Source organism: Pelobates fuscus, chromosome 2 (genome assembly GCF_036172605.1).
Source record: "Pelobates fuscus isolate aPelFus1 chromosome 2, aPelFus1.pri, whole genome shotgun sequence".
NCBI classification, from domain to species: Eukaryota; Metazoa; Chordata; class Amphibia; order Anura; family Pelobatidae; genus Pelobates; species Pelobates fuscus.
In genome coordinates this window covers 211,216,648-211,239,336 of record NC_086318.1, presented here as the reverse complement: position 1 = coordinate 211,239,336, position 22,689 = coordinate 211,216,648, and positions in this window count along the sequence as shown.

Sequence of the window (22,689 nt, the reverse complement as noted above, 5' to 3'; positions counted from 1 at the left end):
GAGCAACGATACTATCTGGTGAACTAAAAAAATAATAAACCTGACATGTATGCTCTAATTTTCTGTTACTAGTGAGATTACGATGATGAATCTCTTCAGACTTGACCTAAGAATAAAACCCAACACATCAAGGCTAACACATTTATTGTAGAACAATCTTATAGTTTTATCTAAAAATGGAAAATCACTACACTTTTTACTTTCGCTAAAGTGACAGCTAAACTGCAAGAAATATTGATTAACCCCTTAAGGACACATGACATGTGTGACATGTCATGATTCCCTTTTATTCCAGAAGTTTGGTCCTTAAGGGGTTAAACAATATTTCTTGCAGTTTAGCTGTCACTTTAGCGAAAGTAAAATTTTACCACTACTTAAAACTTTTCAAAGAAGCTTCTGTATTCTCTTTTTCATTAATGCTCTTTTATTTATTGAGGCTTATCTTAAACAGTTGAGTATATTATTGTAATATTATTATTTACATAACACTATCTTCACATTTGTGCGTATCTTGGCGCACGTCTTTCAGTATCTTAAGTGCTTCAAACACTTAAAGGAATTCTATAGTATTCAAATTTGTATTGCTTATATTATACCATAGATTCCTTGGCTCCTCCTCTCCCTCGCAGGCCCCCAGCACAGAAGGGGTTAAAGGGTTAAAAGGTTACTTCCCCTATTCCAGAAGTGGCTAAAGGGTTGGTATGGTGCTCCGTCTCCTCCAACATCATTTGGTGAAAGAGGAGAAACAATAATATGTGTTGGCCTTAAGGGGCAACAAGTGAAAATTATTTTGCTGATAATACACATTTACCTATTACCAGGCAGAAAGCTTATCCAATAAATCAGTTGGATTACGCTTGTTTGTATTTGTAGATACATTTTATTTTTAGATAAATTTAATTTGGAACTCAACCGCAGGTGAAATAATACATTTGATACTGTCACTTTAAGAAAGTTTAATTTATTGAAATAAGGTATTTTAACTTTAGCAATCTTCTGTAGCAATATGAAAATAATAATGCATAAGCAAAGTTAAATCCTGCTTGGGATTGCTTTAACAGAGATAGCAGTCAGTAGAAATAAATAAACAAGGTAACTCCGTAATTAGGAACATATAACACAGTCAATTAGACATCAAATAAGGAATTTCAAGAACAAGTTATTCCTATTTAAGGAATGTAACACAGTATTTTAAGTTGCAACAGTAAATGTTGAAAATAAAGTAGATCCTGATTTGGACAGTGGTTATAGTCCTTTTAGACTCCAACAATTATAAGTCAAACAAATTAGGAAAGATCAACCAGTAGTAATTGAAGTTTCAGTAGCACAAATATGAAGTAATTAAATCATTGAGGGCAGACATTAGTATTCCCTTCATCCTTCAAAATAACTTTAAGGTATGATCCATTTATTAATCCTATTAACTGAAAAACTTAGCTTGATTCCTTTGGATGATTGAAGCCCTTTTAAGTTTGTTAATGAGGATTGAGGATTCCTGCAGTATACTGAGGATTAGAGGAATTTGTTGTCAAGTCTGTTCCGAGCCTGGGAGTGGAGAAGTCGGCATAGTCAGGATCAGGTAGAAGAGGTTCGGTACACGGGTGATCAATTAAAGGAACTCCGTCTGCAATTGACAACAAAGTAGCAAGAGGTTCAGTACACTGGTGATCAACAGAAGGAGCTCTGTCGGCAATTGGCAACAAAGTAGCACAAAGTATACAAGTGGCAAATTGATTCAGCAATGCGAATGCAGCTGCGGCATCCTTTTGACAGGGAAGCGCGTGACGTCAGACGCATGGGCGGAGTTGGATCGGCGAAACCCGAAAGTCATACGGGTCATGCCGATCTGAGTGAAAATAATATGGGGGAATCCTAACAGTATTTCAGCATTACATAACTATATGGATATTTGCCACAATAGGGCATTTAGGGCATTTAAAGCTTGAGATGAGCTACAGTTGTGGTATAAGGGTTTTTTAGTATTATTGAATTTTGGGTTTGTGTTCGGTTAAATTTAGATTAGGGGTACATTGGAAGTTTAGTTTATAAGAGGAGTTGAATCTACGATTAGGGTAAAGGGATTTTTCATGTCTCAACTTTTACTGCTTACATGTGGAAAAAAATGGTTTGTTTAGGTTTTGGGTTACATTTAGGAACAGAAAAATCATTTAGGGAATGTAGAGTTTAAATTTATTGGCACAATACTCACCCTACTATGTCTTCTACAGTCTATACAGTCTCCTAAGATTGATAACAGAGATGCAAACATTGTCATACAGTATTATTCAGTGCTGTCTCTGTTCCTCCTGCAAGACATTTCCAATGTAAGAGTCTGTTAATGGGCAGATTGGAAATTATCTTTCCTCTTCCTGTCCAACCTCACACACTGGAGCACTGAGTTCTATACCCTCTAGAACTGTTCTTGCATCTCTGCTATCAAGTATAGGAGACTGACTGAATTAACTGGACTTGACCAGGCCACTGCTCAAGGCTCCTTGTCCTCATCTCTTCCATCAGTCTACTTGAACTCCATAAAGGCACATTATAAGTGCTGAAACTTAAGTGCAGTCACAGCCTACAGTAAACCGTGTTTCCCCGAATTAGATTCTCCTAATATAAGCCCTACACCGAAAATAAGCCCGAGTCGTTTGCTAATCTATGTTCGTGAAAAATTCCCGAACATAGATTCATGGTGTTTACTGCGAGGCTGGCAAGCCATTTGCCTTGGGCGGCACTTTCTAGGAGGTGGCAAATGCCTTGCCAGCCTCTTGTCCTGGGGGGCCCTGGAGCTGGCCAGGTGGCCACATCAGGGACCCCCAGGCTGGAAGCGGCGTAACTTTCCAGGTGGGCGGCGAGGGAGCACTGATCCTCCTGTTCAGCTCACTCTTGCGCACCGCAGTGATGCCGGAGCCGGAATATGACATCATTCCGGCCTTCGTATCACTATGCGGTGCGCAAGGTAGCTGAACAGGAGGATCAGTGCTCCCTCGCCGACTGCAGTCACTGGCCGGCTGCCCAGCAGCCCCACTGGACCCCAGGGAAAGTAATAATACACCCCAGCATTCCCAAAGGTAGGAAGGCTGGGGGAATGGAATTTAAGAAAAAATGTGAGTGTGTTAGTGTGTATGTCTTTTAGTGAGTGTGTGCGTGTGTCTGTTAGTGAGTGCTTGGGTGTCTGTTAGTGTGTCTGTGTGTGTCTGTTAGTGAATGTGTCTTTGTGTGCGTTAGTGTGTGTGTCTGTTAGGGAGTGTGTTACTATGTGTGTCTGTTACTGAGTGTGTATGCATGTCTGTTAATGAGAGTGTATGCGTGTCTTTCTCTATTAGTGAGTGTGTTAGTATGTGTGTCTGTTAGTGAGTGTGTATGCATGTCTGCTAGTGACAGTGTATGCGTGTCTGTTAGTGACTGTGTGTGTCTGCTAGTGACTGTATGTGTCTGTTAGTGAGTGTGTATGTCTGTTAGCTAGTGTATGTGTGTCTGTCAGTGAATGTGTGTGTCTGACACCGAGTGTATATGTGTCTGTCAGTGAGTGTGTATGTGTATTTAGAAGGCGGAGGGGGAAGGGTGCCTGAGTTTTGTCATGCCTAGGGCATAAGAAAACAAGGATACACCACTGAACTAACCTATGTTTGGGAAAGTTTCCCCAAGCATAGATTTGCAGGATTCCAAGCCCTAGTGAACTGGTCTATGTTTGGAAAATTCCCCCGAACATAGACCTGCTTTCTTGCATGCGTTTTTCTCCAAAATAAGACCTCCCCTGAAAATAAGCCCTAGTGCGTTTTACGAGGGACAAATTAATATAAGACTCAATCTTATTTTCTGGAAAAGACAGTAGGTGTTTACTCTGTCTAATGGGAAATCCATCTCTCACTGCTCCTATTCTCCTAAGCTATTAGTGTAACCTGGTGCCTGATATCTTTCCCATTGGCATCATCACATAATACACAATAATCCTTGTACTATTAAAGTGAATGGGAAGTAATTGTCCTCACTGCAAAAACCTAATATATTTCTCCTCAAAATCTATATTTACACCAGAATTATGCAAGATGTTTACTCAGGCAATGGATGGCACACTTTTCCTATTCTAGTATGTGGACGTTATATTTTAGAAATTGGCATTCAATCTGTTGTATCTAACTGAAATTAATTTCTGCTCAGGTGAATCATCAAACAAACAACTTTGTACATTGCCTGGACATCACATACGTAGTTTGACACATGGCCATCTTTATTCAGTCTTTACACACTCCTATTGTAAAAAGACCCCACCTAGTAATGCCCCCTAGATACATTTAGGAACTATGAATGGTTGCATGCATATTTCATGCTGTTCATTACTACCTAGTAGGCATGTGCATGGGAACATTTTTCGTTTCGGTTCGGCATTCCGCAATTCGGGACTTCGGCAATTCGGCACTTCAACACTTCGGAACTTCGGCACTTTGACACTTCGGAAATTCGGTAATTTCTGAACTTCAGCATTTCAGAACTTCGGCAACTTCGGCAACTTTGGCAACTTTGGCAACTTTGGGACTTCGGAACGTCTCTTGCAGCCGCTTGGTAGATAACTCCCTAATTCCCACGGTATTAGGGAGTTATCTACTTAGTATTAGTAAATTGTGCCCCTACTTGCTATACCGCGAGTAGGGGTATGTCTATTAAACAGTGAGCAGCCAGTGGCTGTTCACTGTTAATTATTATTTTTTTTTTTAAACTTGGTCCCCCCTCCCGAGCCCCCACCTTTTAAACTAAAGGGGGGCTATTGTCCTCCCCCCCAGCCCCCACCCCTGAGCGGTGGATGGGGGCCCTAAAATACTAGTTGGGGGGACCTAATGTCCTCCCCCCTGGCCCCCACCCCTGAGCGGTGGGTGGGGGCCCTAAAATACTAATTAGGGGGGGACCTAATGTCCTCCCCCCTGGCCCCCACCCCTGAGCGGTGGGTGGGGGCCCTAAATATAAAAAATAACCCCCCCCCTCCCCTGGGTTACTAGGGGTCCCCAAACCCCTAGTCACCCCCTCCCCAAAACAATTTACCTCTACCTACCCCCCTCACCCTAAAAATAATGAGGGGGGACCATTTAACTAAGTACCTTGAAAAAAAAAAACTTACCATTTGATGTTTTCTTTCTTCTAAAATCTTATTTTTTCAGCCCCAAAAAAGGCCAAATAAAAAGCCATAATAACCGACGCACTGTAATTTGACTTATAACTCTCTGATTGGTGGATTAAGTAATCAATCAGAGTGTTATGAGTCAAATTACACAGCATGGGAAAATTCCAAAGAACTTTCCCACGCTGTGTAAAATGACACAGAGCACTCTGATTGGTGGATTTCAAACCAACCAATCAGAGTGCTGTGACAGGTAAATGTAGAGACTTACTGGTCAGTCTTTTCATTTACCTGTCAGAACACTCTGATTGGATGGCTTAAACCCACCAATCAGAGTGCTCTGAGCCTAATTGCAGGGTGGGGCAAGGCTTTATAAGCCTTCCCCCGCCCTGCAGAGCTCAGTCTGCGTGGAGCCCTCACAGGGTGAAGATGGATTTTTTTGCACTCATTTTTTTATTTTATTTTATTTTTAAGTGCGTCGGTTATTATGGCTTTTTATTTGACCTTTTTGGGGATGAAAAAAGATTTTAGAAGAAAGAAAACATCAAATGGTAAGATTTTTTTTGTTTTTTCAGGTACTTAGTTAAATGGTCCCCCCTCATTATTTTTAGGGTGAGGGGGGTAGGTAGGGGTTAATTTTTTGGGGGAAGGGGGTGACTAGGGGTTTGGGGACCCCTAGTCACCCGGGGAAGGGGGGTTGGGGCCAGGGGGAGGACATTAGGTCCTCTGCCCTCATTCTAATTTAGGGCCCCCACCCACCGCTCAGGTACCCCCCCCTAATTAGTATTTTAGGGCCCCCACCCACCGCTCAGGGGTGGGGGCCAGGGGGGAGGACATTAGGTCCCCCCCTAATTAGTATTTTAGGGGCTCCGACCCACCACTCAGGGGTGGGGGTCAGGGGGGAGGACATTAGGTCCCCCCTAGTTAGTATTTTAGGGCCCCCACCCACCACTCAGGGGTGGGGGCCAAGGGGGAGTACATTAGGTCCTCCCCCCTCATTCTAATTTAGTGCCCCCACCCACCGTTCAGGGGTGGGGGCCAGGGGGGAGGACATTAGGTCCCCTCTAATTAGTATTTTAGGGCCCCCACCCATCGCTCAGAGGTAGGGGCCAGGGGGGGCAATAGGTCCCCCCATTAGGTTAGAAGGGGCAGGGGGGCCTTTTTTTTACTAGTGAGTAGGGGCATAATTTACTAATAGTAAGTAATCTTTACTTAGTATTAGTAAATTTGGCTGAAAGACCAATTCAGGTGTTTCAGCCTTTTAGTAGATAGCTCCCTAATACCGTGGGAATTAGGGAGTTATCTACTTATTCATTCCTGTCATTACACTGACTGGCCAAGTAACTTACATTTTATATGAATGTATGTTACTTGATTGTTGTAAGTGTTGCAAATGATTACAGCTGAATCCTGGCTATGTTTGTATACTTTTTATTTAAAATTGTAAACAGTGTAAAATTCTTCTTCTTCCACTGGGTAAGTATATTAGTACTTAGGCAATACTGTGCTTCGGAACTTCGGCAACTTCGGCAACTTCGGCAACTTCAGCAACTTCGGAACTTCGACACTTCGGAAATTCGGTAATTTCGGAACTTCGGGACCTCGGTAATTTGGCACTTCGGCAATTCGGCACTTCAGTTATTCGGAAATTCGGAAGTACCCGAATGTCCGAATTGCCCGAAATTCGTCCGAATTCATATTGGCCCGAAACAGCTCAATGAAGTCCAGGCCAGACTGGATGTTGGGTTCCTTATTTGGTACACTGGGAATAAAAATTATATTATATTATACTATGGCATTTTGAAAGTAAATTTTAATTGATATTTGTACTAATTTTGCGAAATGTTTAATTACTAAAGTCTTTTCCCCACAGCCCCTCCAATTCCTCCACCACCACTTTTCAAATGGCACCCAAATGTGTGTCCATCATGTAAGATACAGGGAAGCTCTCTAGGGTTAGAGGTCTGCATGGTTGTGGTAAACCTTCAGAGAGAAACCTTTCTATGGTGGGGTTGGGGGGTCCTGGGTCTCCCTGGCCCCAGAAGTACTGTGCAGACACATTTTTTCTTGCCATGTTTACTCTTTTAGAATAAAAGAAAGGGATAATTTCTGCTCAGCTGAATCATAAGACTAACAACCTTGAACACTGCAAGGACGTCACATACATAGTTTGGCACATGACCATCTTTGTTCCCCCTCTTCTAGAAACACTAACAACCTTGAACACTGCAAGGACATCACATATATAGTTTGGCACATGATCGTCTATGTTTCCCCTCTTCTAGGAAGACTATATCCAGTGGTGTATTTTTGTTTTGTGCTGCCCTAGGCATGATAAAACTCAGGCGCCGCCCCATCTAAATGTATATTCTGTTTAACACCAACACGCTCTTTGCCTGACAGACACACACCCTCACTGATGCATACACTGACATACACTCACTGATAGATACAAAGTTATTGGAACACACACTGTTTAACCAACACACACTTTCAATGAAACACACTCACTGACAAACACATACACACTCACTTATTCACAGTTACACTCACTCACAGTTACACACACTCACTGACAGACACACACACACTCACATTCATTGACAGACACACACATACACACCCACTAACAAGACAAACGTACATATCCGCTGACAGAAATGCATACACTCACTGACAGATGCACACTCACTCAGTTTTCCATTTGTTTGAGGTACCAATAAATATAAGCTTAATTTTATCGATAATTTAAATTTTTACTCCTGTAATTAGTTGTGCAGGCAGGATCCCAATGCTCTGCTTTGCCCAGGGGCCTATAATGATGTTAAGATTACCCTGCATCTATTCCTCTTGTCTTTGTGTCCAGTAGTATTCAAGTGTATGCTAAACTACTATAGGCTGCCCCTCCCCCCCCGCCGTGCCTCACTTCCCTGATCTGTAGACTGCCCCCCCATCCCTTACTTACCTGATCTATAGGCTGCCCCGCCCCTGATCTGCCTCCTTGCTGACATCATCAGAATTTATGATTTTTAGCGTATTCCAATAATTTCCCTATGGGAAATCAGCAATCAGCATGTCCCCATCTCTATGAGGTAAATTCAGTACCTCAATGCAGAGCATGTAGACGCTGCATAGCAGTGCTGCACACTTGAGAGCTATTAATCCAGATAATGCTAAAAAGTTATTTGATAGTTCATAATCCCCATACAGCAATGTACAGTGATGAGGACCAATATTGCTATTTTACTACAATAGACTTAAAGACAATTTATTTTGTTTCCTAGTGGCCAAGGAGAGCCAATTGCTATTTGCCTTTGCATGAGAACATACAGAACAGACACAGAAGTGTCAGCTTACCTGACCTGGGCGTACATGGAACATACATGGTACCAGCAAATCTCTGGAACTTCGATGGGAGCAGCCATGGCACCTATGTATGCTAATGGCTTTATGTATATGTTCGAGCAGGAGCACATACTGAGGCCATTCCATAACAACATTTTATTTTACAAGCGCTTCATCGACGATATCATTATATTGTGGAAAGATGAGGGCACATCACCTGAAGTGATGCTCGAAACTATAAATAACTTGAATACACCAGTCCGGCTCACTATGGTCACCAATGACCAGTCTATTGACTTTCTGGATGTACGCCTATACAAGGAGAACGAGAAGATAGCCTTCACACTCTACAACAAACCCACGGACAGGAATACCATACTCCATGCCAACAGCTATCACCCCAGACATTTGATTAACTCTCTACCACGATCCCAATTTATGAGGGTCATCAGGAACAATTCCAACATAACCAATACCAAGCTACAGTTAAATTTGATGTGGGACAAATTTCTGGCCCGTGGATACAGCCCAACTGTTTTGCAATCAGCACTCAGTAAATGCTATGAAGAGCAGCCCGTACAAACTCCTAAAGAACAAAGATTGATATTCCCTGTGACGTACACTACCATCTCAGACCACATCAAAGAAACCGTTAACAGTAACTGGCGGATGATGATTAACGACAACAGTCTACCAAGCCAATTTAAACAACGACCCATGATGTGCTACCGGAGGGGAAAGAACTTGAGAGACCTACTAGTCAAGACGGACCCGTCTCATTGCTACAATCAACCCTCACCCCATCTGAATCTGGGTTGCTACAGGTGTTTGGGGTGCGTTACATGTAGCCATATGTTACCAAGTAAAACCTTTACCCACCCACATTCCGGCAAGAATTACACCATCAAGCACAGACTTACGTGCACCAGTGACTTTGTAGTGTATAAACTCGTCTGCCCTTGTGGATTGGCTTACGTGGGCAAAACAGACCTACCCTTGAGGGAAAGAATGCGGAACCACCGATCGAGTATACGAGTGGCATACAGAGACAAGGGATCCGAACAACCAGTGGCGAAACACTTCTTTGAAAAAAGCCTTCCTCTACCGTCATTGAAGTTCATAGCAATCGACCATGTCCCACAACCAATGAGAGGAGGAGACCGTAAGAAGATTCTGCTCCAGAGGGAACTGCACTGGATTAGGACTTTGGACACGGTACAGCCTCGGGGCCTCAATGAGAAATACAGTCTGGGCATCTTTCTATAAGACCCATACTAGATATGCAATATGGACATTTTCTTATGTATATACTTTGCACTGTGGGTTATAACCGATTTTGAGTGCGTTTATTCACTTTACTTTATATAGCTAATCTCCATAGCAGTTAATCAAGCTGATACTACTAATCACTTTGGTACCGTACACGAGGGTACCTTTAGCAGCTAGAGTTGTGAATAAGATAATAGATGTATATACTTTTGATGCCACTAATTCTGGTCACCATCATGGTAGTTTGGTTCATTAGGCCTCCCTTAGCCGTTACTTCCAACTCTAGGATATGACCGATTAGCACCCGGTACAGTATGTATGCCTGACACATATATACATATGTATTTGTTGTAGAAAGCCGGGGTCCCGGTAGTGTGCAATGTATGGATGACTGTAAGTGTCTTCAGCATTCTAATTTACTGTAGAACCACTTGGTTGGCTATGCGATCAGCTATACACAGCATCAGCCATTTAATAACTACATACAATAGAGGGAACTAGAATATATGGATTTATCGCGCTGTATACCGCCAGGGCAAGTATTACCTATGTATCCAATTCTTCTGTTTTCCATTATCAGTATATTCACATATTTATTATGTAGTTTCTGGCACTGAATATTCGTCTAAGTTCCCCCGATATTACGTATATTGACCTTAGCTAACTATACTATTACTAACTAGTACCTTGCCCTCCCTTCAAACCGTTGTATATTTGTATTGATTTGTGTATGGATTTGTTTATTTATAGCTTTGTATTTTTATGCCCGATCACACTGAATCTCTGTGCTAAGTGCTCCTCCTGTCCGAGCTTTGATGCTCGATCACACTGAGCCCCTGCGCTAAGTGTTTCTTCTTCCTGAGCTGTGTGTCGCTGCTGGGGCCGGATCACTGATCGCATTTGCGATCATAGCAACAAGTGTAGCCACGCCTCCAAGCGTCCCGCCCGGTTGCCATGACAGCCCCCTGCACGCAGAGGTTCACAGCAGCAACAGCTGCTGAATACAATATGTAGAATTCGGCATTTGCCCGCGTTTTTTCGGCGGGCAAAGCACTGGTGCACACACAACCTCAGGTAAGACTCAGCTGTATCCAATGTATTTGAATTATTATGTTTATTATATAAATTGTTACACTTTGAATGCACTGTTATCCTGATGAAAGTCCTGCTGTAGGACTGAAACGTCGATCACCTGTGGTTGTTGCTGAATAAAGCTAAGTTTATTTTCACCTATATGAAGTCCTTGGAGTGCTTTTCAAAACTAATATATATATATATATATATATATATATATATATATTAATATCAAATTACACGTAGACTGATACTGATTAAATATACATATAATTATTGTTATATATATATTTTTATATAATATAAAAAAATATGTAAATACGTAAAAAAATCAAATAAAAAAATAATTAAAAATAAATAATTAAAAAATATATAGATGTGTGTTATTTTGTTTTAACTGTATTGTGATATTAATATATATATATATATATATTTATATCAAAATACACGTAGAACTAAATAATATATATATATATATATATATATATATATACATATATACGTATATATCACTACATATATACCTATATATAAATAAAAATATTAAAAAAATATATATATATATATATATATACATATATATATACACATATGTATATATATATGCATATATTAATTCTACACATATATTTATGTAATATTTTTACATAATTAGGTATCTTAATTAATTACAATTAGCGGGACCTTCCTGACATCCCATGCCGAAAGTATAGGGAATTAAATTTGCTAGCACTATATTTAACCCTATAACTTTCCAAGACACCATAAAATCTGTAAATGGGGGGTACTGTTTTACTCGGGAGACTTCGCTGAACACAAATATTAGTGTTTCAAAACAGTAAAATGTATTACAACGATGATATCGCCAGTAAAAGTTTTTTGCATTTTTCACGCACAAACAGCACTTACACGGACGATATTATTGCTGTGATACTTTTTACTGTTTTGAAACACAAATATGTGTGTTCCGCGAAGTCTCCCAAGTACAACAGTACCCCTCATGTACGGGTTTTATGGTGTTTTTAAAAGTTACAGTGTCAAATATAAGGCTTGTGTTTCATTTTTTTTACATTAAAATTCGCCAGATTGCTTACGTTGCCTTTGTGACCCTATGGTAGCCCAAGAATGAAAATTACCCCTATTATGGCATACTATTTGCAATAGTAGGCAACCCAAGGTATTGCAAATGGGGTATGTCCAGTCTTTTTTAGTAGCCACTTAGTCACAAACACTGGGCAAAATTGGCGTTTTTTGAATTTTTCACACACAAACAAATACTAACGCTAACTTTGGCCAGTGTTTGTGACCAAATGGCTACTAAAAAAGACTGGACATACCCCATTTGCAATACCTTGGGTTGTCTACTATTGCAAATGGTATGCCATTATGGGTGTAAATTTTATTCCTGGGCTTCTATACAGTCCCATAGGCAACGTAACCAATCTGGCGAATTTCAACTTCAAATGTAACGTGCTATATTTGACCCTGTAACTTCCCAAAACACCATAAAACCTGTACATAGGGGGTACTGTTTTACACGTGAAACTTTGCTGAATACAAATATGTGTATTTTATTGCAGTAAAAGCAAACAGTATTATGACATTGACAGTTAAAATGTCATGTAGAACTAAAAAAATAACCTAATTTCTTATTTTCTCCCATTATTTTCATATTAAATTATGTTTCATAGCTAAATATTTGATTTTAAACGAAAGCCCTGTTTCCTGTGAATAAAATGATATATAATAAGGGGGGGTGCATTTAATATGAAAGAGGTGAATTACAGTTGGACAGACATATAGCGCAAATGCCAGGTTTTGTTTACGTTTTGTTCTGTACACATGTACATTTGGCTCAGTCCTTAAGGGGTTAATGGCTGACCCAATTTTAGCATCATCTTCAGAAATGTTTGATATGTAAAAAACTGTTTAGCTCTTTGCATCTTTATATACACAGAATAATAAAGTAGCGCTAATGGTACTTGACCATCATGATAAGTGCTTTTGGCGCACACAATGCATGTGTCAAAATGTAAAGATAACACTTTGTTTGTTGTTTATGTTCTCTAATGTGGTTAGATCATTCAGTATGTAAGGAAGACTGTAGGGATATAAATTATGGATTTTGTAGCAGAATTTAAAACCACACCTTAATAAACAATGAATCAGTTAATCAATCATGCTTTAAGAAGCAAGGATATTTTTTTTTCTTTTTGTTTTGTTCTATTTATTATGTTTCATTTGTTTATGGATTATTTATTTTCAAGACTATATTTGTTTTTATTTGTATTTTTATATGATTCATATTTTTACCCTTTTCTCGTTTGACATATTGCTTAACAATAAACTGTTACATTACACCTAATTAGATCTTATCTTATTATTTTAAATACTTTTTTATGTTTTGTGACTTTTCAGAATTAGGTCCTATTTTGGTGAAAATTACACTACGATAAAAATAAATTTCTTTAATAAATGAATTTATTTCAGGTTAATTTCTATCAGGAACTTATGAGTTACAAAAAAAAAATGAGTTTTGGAATTGATTTGTGACTTTTTTTATTGCTGATTAGTGATGTACCGAACTGTCCGCCAGCGAACAGTTCCCGGCGAAATTAGCGTGTTCGCGTTCGCCGCGGGGGGCGGACACATGCGCAGTTCGATCCGCTTCCTATTCGTCATCAATGGGCAAACTTTGACCCTGTGCCTCTCGGTCAGCAGACACATTCCAGCCAATCGGCAGCACTCCCTCCCTTCCACACCCTCCAACCTCCCTCCCAGCATCCATTTTCGATTCATTCGGAAGATGCATGCTTAGTGAGAGGAGGGAAAGTTTAGCTGCTGCTGATTATATAGGGAAATTGATAGCTAGGCTAGGGTATTCAGTGTCCACTACAATCCTGAAGGACTCATCTGATCTCTGCTGTAAGGACAGCACCCCAAAAAGCCCTTTTTAGGGCTATAACATCAGGCTGCTTTTTTTTTTTTTTTTCCTGTGTAATGTAATTGCAGGTGCCTGCCTGCCAGCTTCTGTGTGAGGTTCACATTGGATACTGTGCCTACTTGCCCAGTGCCACCACTCATATCTGTTTTAACAATAGGTTAAGCTTTACATTTAAAATATTTTTTTTTTTCACTGTAATAGAAGAGCAGTTGCCTGCCTGCCAGCTTCTGTGTGAGGTTCACATTGGATACTGTGCCCACTTGCCCAGTGCCACCACTCATATCTGTTTTAACAATTGGTTAAGCTTTAGATTTAAAATAAATAATTTGTTTTCACTGTAATAGAAGAGCAGTTGCCTGCCTGCCAGCTTCTGTGTCAGGTTTGATGCCTTGCCCATTTGCACAGTCAGTGCCACCACTCATATCTGTTTTAACAATTGGTTAAGCTTTAGATTTTAAAGAAATCATTTTTTTCACTGTAATAGAAGAGCAGTTGCCTGCCTGCCAGCTTCTGTGTGAGGTTCACATTGGATACTGTGCCCACTTGCCCAGTGCCACCACTCATATCTGTTTTAACAATAGCTTAAGCTTTAGATTTTAAAGAAATCATTTTTTTTCACTGTAATAGAAGATCAGTTAGTTGTCTGCAAGCGTCTGAGTGTCAGGCCTACTTCAGCGTGTGCTCTGCAGACCTGTGCCAGCGTGCTTTGACAGTTGCCAATCATATCTGGTGTCTCTTTAGCGTGCTTTTACAAAGAAAAAAGGTTTCCAGTGTAAGCTAATAGCAGACAGTCAGTGTCCTTCAATCGGCTCTGTCAGGCCTTCCTTCAGCATGTGCCCTGCACAACCCTGCCAGCGTACTTTGACAGTTGCCACTCATATCTGGTGTCTCTATAGCGTGCTTTTACAACCAAAATTTTGTTTCCACTGTAATAGAAGAGCAGTTGCCTGCCTGCCAGATTCTGTGTGAGGTTCACATTGGATACTGTGCCTACTTGCCCAGTGCCACCACTCAAATCTGTTTTAACAATTGGTTAAGCTTTACATTTAAAATAAATATTTTTTTTCACTGTAATAGAAGAGCAGTTGCCTGCCTGCCAGCTTCTGTGTGAGGTTCACATTGGATACTGTGCCCACTTGCCCAGTGCCACCACTCATATCTGTTTTAACAATAGCTTAAGCTTTAGATTTTAAAGAAATCATTTTTTTCACTGTAATAGAAGATCAGTTAGTTGTCTGCAAGCGTCTGGGTGTCAGGCCTACTTCAGCGTGTGCTCTGTAGACTTGTTCCAGCGTGCTTTGACAGTTGCCATTCATATTTGGTGTCTCTATAGCGTGCTTTTAAAACCAAAATTTGTTTTTCACTGTTATAGATTGAATAGCAGTTACTTGTCTTCAAGCTGGTGTCTCAGGCCTACAGTGTGTGCTCTGCAGAACTGTTCCAGTGCACATTGCCAATCATATCTGGTGTCTCTATAGCGTGCTTTTAAAACCAACATTTGTTTTTCACTGTTATAGATTGAATAGCAGTTACTTGTCTTCAAGCGGGTGTCTCAGGCCTACAGTGTGTGCTCTGCAGAACTGTTCCAGTGCACATTGCCAATCATATCTGGTGTCTCTATAGCGTGCTTTTAAAACCAAAATTTGTTTTTCACTGTAATAGATTGAATAGCAGTTACTTGTCTTCAAGCGGCTCTGTCAGTCCTTCCTGCAACGTGTGCTCTGCAGAACTGTTCCAGTGCACACTGCCAATCATATCTGGTGTCTCTATAGCGTGCTTTTAAAACCAACATTTATTTTTCACTGTTATAGATTGAATAGCAGTTACTTGTCTTCAAGCGGGTGTCTTAGGCCTACAGTGTGTGCTCTGCAGAACTGTTACAGTTCACATTGCCAATCATATCTGGTCTCACAGTAGCTTGCACGCATAGTACCACTAATCCCCCAAAAAATGACAGGCAGAGGCAGGCCACCCCGCAGGGGCCGTCGTGGTCGTGGTGCTGTGATTCCCTTTTGCCCTAGAATAATGCCCAGTTTTCAGAAGCCACGTACCCTGAACTTGAAAAGTTCTGAGGACATAGTTGACTGGCTAACACAGGACACCCAATTTCTAGGCCCACTGGTGCAGCACTGTGGCTTCAAAAACCAAACCAAAAATTAAAATCCTCCAAGATGGCACCAATATACCAGTGGTCTAAGCATCTTCCCACCTTGGCCTAAAAAGGGGAGGTGATTCAACAATTAAAAATCTCTGCCATTTACACGTCCACTGATAGGAGACGCGGAAGGTATTAAACTGATATGAACAATACTCCACTCCTATCAGTAGGTCCGTCCCATTGTGATTTATGCCCCCCACCCACCGCGCAGGGATGGGGGCCGGGGGGAGGAAAGTAGGCCCCCCCATTGTGATTTATGCCCCCCACCCACCGCGCAGGGGTGGGGGCCAAGGGGGGAGGACAGTAGGTCACCCCATTGTGATTTATGGCCCCCACCCACCGCGCAGGGGTTGGGGAGGACAGTAGCTCCCCCCAGTGTGTATCAGGGGCTTTGAGGACAGGTGTCAATCCATACCTGCCAAGTGACCCTATGTAGGGGGAACAGTCTCTATTCTGCTCTGTGTCAGTGTGTATCATGGTCTCTGTGGACGGGGAACAGTCTCTATTCTGCTCTGTGTCAGTGTGTATCATGGTCTCTGTGGACAGGGAACAGTCCCTATTCTGCTCTGTGTCAGTGTGTATCATGGTCTCTGTGGACGGGGAACAGTTTCTATTCTGCTCTGTGTCAGTGTGTATCATGGACTCTGTGGACAGGGAACAGTCCCTATTCTGCTCTGTGTCAGTGTGTATCAGGGGTTTTGAGGACAGGTGTCAATCCATATCTGCCAAGTGACCCTATGTAGGGGTAACAGTCCCTATTCTGCTCTGTGTCAGTGAGTATCATGGTCTCTGTGGACGTCTCTATTCTGCTCTGTGTCAGTGTGTATCAGGGGTTTTGAGGACAGGTGTCAATCCATATCTGCCAAGTGACCCTATGTAGGGGGAACAGTCTCTATTCTGCTCTGTGTCAGTGTGTATCATGGTCTCTGTGGACGGGGAACAGTCTCTATTCTGCTCTGTGTCAGTGTGTATCATGGTCTCTGTGGACAGGGAACAGTCCCTATTCTGCTCTGTGTCAGTGTGTATCATGGTCTCTGTGGACGGGGAACAGTCTCTATTCTGCTCTGTGTCAGTGTGTATCATGGACTCTGTGGACAGGGAACAGTCCCTATTCTGCTCTGTGTCAGTGTGTATCAGGGGTTTTGAGGACAGGTGTCAATCCATATCTGCCAAGTGACCCTATGTAGGGGTAACAGTCCCTATTCTGCTCTGTGTCAGTGAGTATCATGGTCTCTGTGGACAGGGAACAGTCTCTATTCTGCTCTGTGTCAGTGTGTATCAGGGGTTTTGAGGACAGGTGTCAATCCATATCTGCCAAGTGACCCTATGTAGGGGGAACAGTCCCTATTCTGCTCTGTATCAGTGTGTATCAGGGTTTTTGAGGACAGGTGTCAATCCATATCTGCCAAGTGACCCTATGTAGGGGGAACAGTCTCTATTCTGCTCTGTGTCAGTGTGTATCAGGGCTGGGCTTTGAGGACAGGTGTCAATGTTAGGTGATTTCTGCCCTTTATGGATTAAAAGCAGACTCTGCATCAACTGTGCAATTTTCCATGGGAGTTTTGCCATGGATCCCCCTCTGGCATGCCACAGTCCAGGTGTTAGTCCCCATTGAAACAACTTTTCCATCACTATTGTGGCCAGAAAGAGTCCCTGTGGTTTTTAAAATTCGCCTGCCCATTGAATTCAATGGCGGTTCGCGCGGTTCGCCGGTTCGCGAACATTTGCGGAAGTTCGCGTTCGCCGTTCGCGAACCGAAAATTTTGGGTTTGCGACAACACTATACTTGGATATTTATTAGATGGACTTTTCGATCACACACTGGCTTATACAAGTACTAAAAGAGAATATATGCAAAATCACCAGCACTTTTTCATTTCTAAAAAAGCTTGGAGCTTTGCAGACCTTGGGAAGATACCTTATTAAGTTTCATTTTATCGTATACGGCATATTACAGTGTGTGCCATTCTCACACTCAGATGTAGCTGTTTAGACAATGTTCATCCATCTCTGGGTTTACCCTTTTGTGTTTTGTAACCATTGCTAATGAACCTTTGAGTTCAGATACCTTGTATTCATGCTCTTCATTTTGTTACTAGTATATATATACTTTATTGCAACATAATTGAGTTACATAGTATCTACCTAACCTTAGCTCGCCTTAACAGGAAACTTATATTTACTGTGAATATATCCCTTACTTCGGTCTGTCAATATTGACACATTGTCAGTTGATTTAATACTAATTTTATACTCTTTAATTTTTCTCACGTTCCCTCATAACAAATTTAGGTTTGTTTAAAAGTATTTTTTGTTTTCTATTTAAAAAAAAATTTTTCATTTATATTCCTCAGCAAGGGTTAACCCCTTCACTTCCCTATGATTTTTTTTTTTCTGGATCTGTATCAGCTTCCACTCTGCCTAATTTTGTAAAAGTTCTCAGAATTACTTCCATTGTGGTACACGGGTGGAGTAGTCGTTCCCTTTTCTGGTGATGAGAGACTCTTGGTTTTGTGCCAGATACTGCTTGGCATAAATGTTAGTCTGGGTGACAACCTCCCCTAAGATATCATCTCCCAAAAATAGCTTTATAAAATACAGTGAGCTATAATGAAAAAAGTCAGCCTGAATTCCAGGAATGGCAGTGAACTCAGATGTCAGGTGTGAAATCATTAGGGGGTACCAGTCTGCTGTAACATGGGCAGTGCCAGCAGAATTAGTTATTTCTAGTAAAGCAAAGTGTCATCACCATCATCACTGTATGAGGCAGTGTCTGTTGCTTCTGAGTTTCTGATAAAATTCTATATACCTCCTCTGAACTAAATGTCCTAATCATGGTGTACAAATAAACTTTAACCCCTTAAGACTGCAATATCATTGTACACGTGTATTTTGATATTAATATATATATATAATTATGTATATATTAATATTAAAATACACGACAGTGTATGTATATTTATGTGTATGTGTGTATATGTGTATATATATACTTAGATCATATATATAATAAATATATATATGATCTAAGTATATATAATCTTATTTTTACACTGTTTTAACTGGTTTTATTTTATTTTCAGACAGCAGGGGGAGTACCTGTCATTACAGGCACTCCCCCTGCTGGCACTGCCTTGGACGGCTATGCCGTCCATGTGATCGCGGGGTCCTCGCAAGGACCTTGCGATCACATGGCTCTGGGCGGCCGAAGAGGATGGAGGGGGACTCCCTGGGCTCCCAGGTAAGTCCCCCATACCGCGATCGCCGGCGTGGGATCGCCGGCGACCGGGTAAGTACATAAGATCGCAGGACGTTCTATGCCGTCCTGCGGATTTTAGACCCACTAAAATGGGGACGGCATAGAACGTCCTGCAGTCTTAAGGGGTTAACTAAAAAACATTTGTTTTGTTTTGTTTTATTTATACTTTTTAAAACTTTTTTACTTTTATCCTTTTAAAACTTTTTATTGAGATAATTTTTTTCATACACAACAAAATTGACAGGGTACAGTCACAACATTTCATATGGAATGTAGTTACAAAGGATACGTATTAGGGATGTGCATGGGCAAAAAATTTGTTTCGGTTCAGAAATTCGGGTAAGTAAAAAAATGTGTCTGCTTCGGCAATTCGGACCAATGGCATTCAGTTCGGTTTGGCACTTTGGCAATTTGGAACTTTGGTAATTCGGACCCTAACCCCTAACCCTAAACACTAATCCTAACCCCTACCCCTTACCCTAACCACTTGCTCTGCCCCTAACCCCTAACCCCTTGTTTTGCCACTTTTCAGAAATCCAAAGCACTTCGGGACTTTGGCAATTCGGAACTTTGGCAATTTAGTTTGGTTCAGCACTATGGAAATTCGGCACTTCAGCAATTCGGAAATTCGTCAATTCAAACTTTGGACATTCGTAAGCATCTGAATGTCAGAATTTCACGAAATTCATCTGAAGGTACGTTTAGAACAAAACGAACTGCACATGTCTAATACATATGCTTGTGGTACATTACGTACACAATACAGGTGACCAATTAATGAAGGAGGGTCTGTTCAAATGGGGTTTCATGCCCTTTTTCCTGATTGGGCTATGAAACCCCCCTCATCCCTGAGCGCTGATTGGTGCAACCGGGTTTTGTGCTCTTTCTTCTGATTGGGCAGTGAAACCCCGCTCCTCCCCGAGCACCGATTGGTGCAGCCGAGTTTCACGCCCTTTCTTTGGATTGGGCGGCAAAATTCCTTTCCTTCCCCGAACACTGATTTGCGCGATTTGGTTCATGCCCTATCAGCTGATTGGTTGTTGCTTGGTTTAGGCACAAAGTTTGAATTTGCCGGACTAAACCAAGCAACGCCACGGAACTAATTTCGAGGACGTAAAGAGCCTCAAAGCCTCTGCTCACCCCAAAAGCGAATGAGAGAGGAGGCGCTGCCCACCCTTGGTACAGAAAACAAGCCCTGGCAGCTGTGCAGGGCCACCAGAACAAGTAGTAAGTGTCTGCTGTGTCTGCTGTTCCAGCTTGCAGGGGATGCAATGGGGAAAAGACCTTGTAAGGACTAAGAGCTTCCAGGGCTGAGTGTTGCCTCCACCTGAGAGCGCATAGAGCTAAGTCCCCTAACCATGTAAGAGTTCCTGATCGGCTGAAGGAAGGGAACTAGCGGGTGCAACCAGTCGGGTTACCGAGGCGTCCCTTTACAGAGACTGTAATGGATCACCTGGCACCCTGACTGGGTACCTCCATTGATGGATGCTTCTAGCACTTCCTGAGGGCTCCAAGCACTCCAGCCGACACCATAACCACCGTAGACTCCTCCAGAGAGCAAGGCTGCTTAGTAGTGATTTAGCAAGGGAGTATGACAAGCATAGCAATCCCTTGTAGCAGATTCCCCCAAGAAGAGACTGCACTCCAAATTGAGGGTGAAGTAGAACTGTGTTTAATTAGCACCAAAGTGCTTTCTTTTATGGAGGTCTTACACATACAGGACTGCCCACAGGGTTTTGCAGAACAACCAATAAACACGTAGTATACAGTACAAACACTCCCATCAATTATACACAAACCCACCCCTCTGCCTGTGATATAATTACTGAACACAATGGGTTAAAGTAATTATCACACTATATACTTTAAAAAATATACTTTTTACACATACACTGTAACTTTAAAAATATACATTCAGTCTTCATAAAAATTACATATTCGAACTCAGCACACTTTAATTAAAAACATCCAAAATTCAGCCAATTCCATCCAGGGGTTAAAAAGTTAGATGGAAGTCCTTTATGACCGACCGCAAGCACATTTTCCTGCCTAAAACAGTTCCATAGATTTGGGCTCTGCGGTCGGTCTATTTTATACAGAAAAATGACTAAGTCCCATTTGAATGCACGAATGGGACCGTTAGTGAATGTAGCTGCCGTTCGTGCATTTAGCTTGGTATAGCAGTGAGTTCAAACTGCCGAACGGGACTTAGTCTCTGTAGCTGAAAACTGAGTGTAGGAGAAGGTAAGGGTTAGCGGTGTTCGTTCAAATGTGTAGCCGATTTAAGTTCCATGGATTTGGCTACACATACCGCTGACCTCGTTCGAATGAACAAAGATGGCCGCCGCCATGTGTTCGTTTGTCGAATGGCGGTCACTTCGACTACTTCAGCACTTTGGCTGCATCCGAAGTGCCAATTTAAAGCTGCAGAACTGCTCCAATACAATTTAAAGGGGCAGCAAGAGTCTTTCAAAATCCAATCTGCTAAAATAGTCTTTAACAGGCAATAGCTTCCAGGGCCATAGTCTTAAAGGGGCATTGTTCACCAAAGTCACAATGTGCCCACAGATGGTTCTTAAAGGGCCATACACAGTCCAATAAAAATCCATAAGCCCAAACTCAGTTCCTTAAAGGGCAATACATCCCAGGGGCCATAGTCACATAGCAGGATGCTTGCAATCAGTCCTCTCCAATGCCCAGTGGCGAGTGTCACATCATCACAGAGACAATTACAAATCTTACAGGAACAATAGGTTGAAGAGGACCCTGCTCAAACAAGCTTACGGTCTATAGGAGGTGGGGTATAAAACACAGTAGGATAAGGTGGGAGTGAGGAAGAGCTGAAGGAGAGAGTAGAGTGATGTCCAAGGAGAGAGCAAAGGACAGGTATGTGAGGTAGAGGTTACTCTGGAAGGCCATAAGCTTTCCTGAAGAGATTGATTTTAAGGCACTTTTTTAAGCGATTGAATTCTATGGAAGAGTCTGATGGTGGTGGGCAGGCTTTTCCAAAGGAAGGGAGTCACACGCAAAAAGTCCTGCAAGCGTGAGCTGGACATATGGGTACAAGCAGTAGAAGGTCATGGACAGAGTGAAGAGACTGAGAAGAGGCATACTTATGGATCAGTGAAGAGATATAGGAGAGGCTTCAACTGTTCACTGTTTCATAGGTGTTGATTAGTACTTTGAATTGACTCCTATAGGATAAAGGAAGCCAATGTAAGGACTGACAGAGGGGTGAGATGTGAGAGGAGCGACTGGAGAGGAAAATCAGTCTGGCGGCAGCATTCATTACAGACTGTAGCGGGGCAATGCAGCTTCTGTGAAGACCAATTAGGAGAGGATTACAATAATCCATGCAAGAAATTACCAGAGCATGGACAAACTCCTTAGTAGTAGTTATCCTCAATTGTGCATTTACATACATTATTAACTTTGTTTCCATTTTTTAATGTTGGAAAATTCCACAGTGAAAAACAAGGAAAAAAGAAAGCGCACACAATCCAATCAGTTAATACAAAAATTAGCCC